Here is a 4,274-nt window from a genome sequence, read left to right as displayed (position 1 = left end):
TGAACAAATGGTACATAACAGGAGACAGACCTGCTCAGTTTAGAGATTTACAGGAAATAGTGCAGTGTGTGTGTGTGTGTGTGTGTGTGTGTGTGTGTGTATCATGTGTCATATTTTCAGGAACCAGTTTACACTGAAAGAAAAGGAAGAGTGATGTTTAGTGCCATTTGTCAAATAGAAGAACTATAAGAAGTAAAATCAGAAGGAACCTCACCTACACAACTCTCAGTGTTCTGAAAAAATATTTTGATTCCCTGGGGAATGATCTTAGTCACGATCTTTTGCAATTAATTGGGCTTCTGGAACTCCCATTAGCACTCAATACTAGACCTATACAACAAAGTAATATCAGTTTTTGTAAAAAATAGAAAACACATGGCAAATAAGAACAGAAAGTTGTTGCCATAGAGCTGATATGCTGTTGTGACAAAGAATTAAGAAAATCTGAATAAATTAAATGCTTTTATTAGTGGAAGCATAAAGCATAGATTCAAAAGCTCTTACAGATCCAGTAAAGAGAAGAAAATTAAGCAAGAACTAACAGGCACAAGAAAGAAGTAGAAACAAGCCTTACCTACCAGAGATAGTGCTAAAAAATATATAGTGAAGGGAAACAAAGCAAGCAAAACAAATTGAATGTGATGATTAAAATAAAAAGGTTAGAGAGTAAAATGACATACACAATTCTTTCCAAAATCTTTCATATCAGCTTAATACTGGAAATAGCTTGAGATTAGATCTATGTGAAAATTATTTAATATGTTTATTATAATCATTCAAAGAAATAATATAAAACAAAAATAAAATCAGTTCAGAAAACTAGTTACACAATTACATGAAACATTCTCTTTAATGTGGTATTTGGTGAGAGTGTAAGACACTTAAGTATATTTATATAATGCTACTAGCTGTGTAGTGTGAATGCAGTATATGTATATGTGTGCCTGTATTCATAAACATTAACTTTTGTCAGAATATTTTGTTTCAACTAGGACAGATAAGCTAATAACACTGATTGCTTCTGAGAAATGGATGGATGAAAAATAATTTTACTCATATTAAAATATTATAGTATGAGAATATATTGACAATTGAAAAGTAAGCATGACAAAAATTGAGAAATGGGAAAGTATTTCAGTGCATGCTACATCAGAAACATTTAAAATCATTTGTTTGTGATTAATAGCCACCAAATGTGAATCCCATGATGGCAGTACTTTTGTCTCACTCTCTTCTTTACTGATATCCTCAGCTTGGCCATTGATTAAATGACAGTTTACATCAATTTAACCACATTTGTGGCAGGGGTCACTCTTTATACTATTGTCCTACAACCAAGGCACTATCTTTTTATTGTATAGTCAATTTAAAATCTACATTTAATATTCATCAAAATACCTACTGCCCTAGGCTTTACAAATACTTCTAAATATAGATGTGTAGATTTGTCAATGCAAAACCATTTCATGTACCTGAACATGAAAATATCCTTATTTATTTATTTATTTACTGCTTTTTTAAAAAGATGTCCCCTTCACTTTTGTCTGCAGGATCTTTCATTAACAACTTCCCTTCAAATGCAAAAGCATGCTGAAGCATTCATATTCCAAATATGACACTCTTATCTAGTCAGTCTATCAGTTAGTTTAAAATCTCTTAAACTAGAGATCTACACTTGCTATTATCAATTTTCTTTCCTTTTCCTATAAAATCACTCATTCTCACTTCAACTATAGCACTGTTGCAGAAACTGCTGGTTCTAAATGTCCACTTATTCTATCCTCAGTTTTCTGCAACATTTAATATGTCTGACCTCTCATTTCAATATCTCCTTTCTGTCCTTGGTTCTGAAGGCCATTTCTGACTCTTAATACTGCCTAGACTGTCTCAAACATTTTGCTTGTTTTTCTTTCTTCTTACCCATATTTTTTAACCACATTTCCCCCTTCTGTTCCCTAATTCTGCACATCCCTTTGGATAAACTTTTCTACTGCTGTAGATTTTACATTACACTAGAGTTAATCTCTTTTCTTCTATGCTATACAAACTACCAAAGCCTTCTACCTAAAATTTCCTCATATAATACTGTTCTCTCCAAACCTTTTCTGGGCCTAGTTCACTAACAAATTAGCTAATCAAACTTTGACTCTTCTAGCTCCTAAAAGTCCCTTTAAAATTTGCCTTTCCCTCTCATAAACCCTCAGCTGTTTCCTAAGTGCAGCATCTTTAATAGTTTTCCTGAATGGTGACCACAAATGAGCAGGAATGCTTGGCTTTTAAATCTCTGAACTTTACCGCTCACATTGTCACTTCCAACTTTCCCACTGTGCCTTCATTCCCTCACAAGATATAACTTTCATATGCCCAAATTTTATTATGTTACCTGCTTTTATTAAAATTATTATTATGTCTCTCTGTATGTAGGCTTAAATACAAATGCCTTAATATGTTCACAAAAATCTTCCCAATGTGTCTCTGATTATGCTTCTTGAATTACCTTTTGATATGTTTCTTTTTAACATTTTCTGCCTTGCTCAAGTTTCAGGTCTTTTCCCAAGTATACTACTTCCTTTCCAGCTTTATGTCTCTGTAGAAAATAACTTCTCTCCTTGCAATGCACTTCTGTTATTTTTTATGGCAATGAAATATTCAAACTTTCAAACTGAACTCCATTATTGTACCCTGTATGCAGTTATCTCTAACTTCTCTAAGAAGAGTTTTTTTTTTTTACTCTTCTTCGCTGTACATAATTTATTAGAATATTTATATAAATTTCCCAATTAGTTTATTTATTACATTATGTAGTGATTTTTTACCTATATTTGCTTCCTATAATATAATGCAAACTTTGCCAAGGGCAAGGGCTCTGTCTTAGTCATTTGCAGTGCCATTACATAGCTTGCTCTTGGACACATTAAAAACTCTGTATACTTTTTTAAATTATTAGATATATTGAAAGTTTTGATGATATTTGAAAAAAAATGTTTCACATTGTAATATTTAATATTCATATATGATCTCAATCTAATTGATACATTTGTCACCCTAAGTATCTCCAATTTACAGAAGGTAAAACTAAGGCTTGCTAAAATTAGATTGGTTTTTATTGTTCATAACAGCAACATAGGTTAGGTAAATCAATACTCATGGGGGAAAAACTCCAAACATATTGAATTATTAAAAAGAAAAAAATACTTAAAAAAGAATAAAAGAGATGACAAATCAAGGAATTACTAGAGGCCAAGTGAAGAAAAATAAACAGAGATGGTTTGCTCTTAAAAAAAATTTTGGTTTGCTCTTAAAAGAAATTAGCACCTTCATTTTGACAGTCTTATAAGCTTGCATTAAAATAACAACAACAAAATAAGCTAACACAAACCCAAGATGAAACATGACAAATGGTGGTATTATAGTAGGCTATTGTGCCTATAAAAATGAGCTACCAAATAAATGTTCTCTCAAGGTCAGAATTAGAGGTGAATAAAGCCCTTGTGGAATTGCTGTCTGACACCAGTCTCTTAAGTATATTGCCTGATTTTGATCCCATAGATCATCCATCTAATTTCTATTCTTAAAATCATTTTCTGTTAATCTTGATCCATAATGGCTTTGGTGGGGGTCCAAATAAGGCAAACATAACACTTTCTTAAAAAGCATGTCTTTAAAATATTTAGAAATCAATTACTTCTAATTGTATTCCTACATATAGCTTTTCAAATACAATATTCTGGTACTTAGCATAGAAAACTACTTCCTGGCAAAGGAAAACTGGACCAAGTTTGAGGCCCAACAAAATTAACAAGCTGTTTAAACAGACCCTCCAGTGTTTTAGATACTGAGGCCATTGGCCCAAGGTAGTCAAACCATAGATTTTGCTGTGTTTAAAAGAGTGAGAAAATGTCTTGAAGATAGTAGCACTATTGATGATGAATGAACTAAAATCTCTAGAGATTAAAAACTCCAATACTGGGATTAAAAACTTAATAAATGACATAACTTTTTTCAACCATAGAAGGATGTCTGGTCCTAGTGTTGCCTTCCCATGATAGAAAGAAGAAAAGAAAGTAGCAGGCAGTAGAAGAACAGATCCAGCAGGCATTAATTAGAATGAAGATCAGGGAATACTAAGAGTAAATTCACACTCATAGTTTCAATAATTTAGAAGAAATTAATCAATTCCTTGATAATCACAGACTACCAAAATGCAGCCAGATGAAATAGATAAACAGAATACTACTGTAGCTACTAAAGAAAATCAATTTTTAAATAAAAAC

Source organism: Callospermophilus lateralis, chromosome 7 (assembly GCF_048772815.1).
Source record: "Callospermophilus lateralis isolate mCalLat2 chromosome 7, mCalLat2.hap1, whole genome shotgun sequence".
NCBI classification, from domain to species: Eukaryota; Metazoa; Chordata; class Mammalia; order Rodentia; family Sciuridae; genus Callospermophilus; species Callospermophilus lateralis.
Note: the sequence above shows the minus strand (reverse complement) of the source record.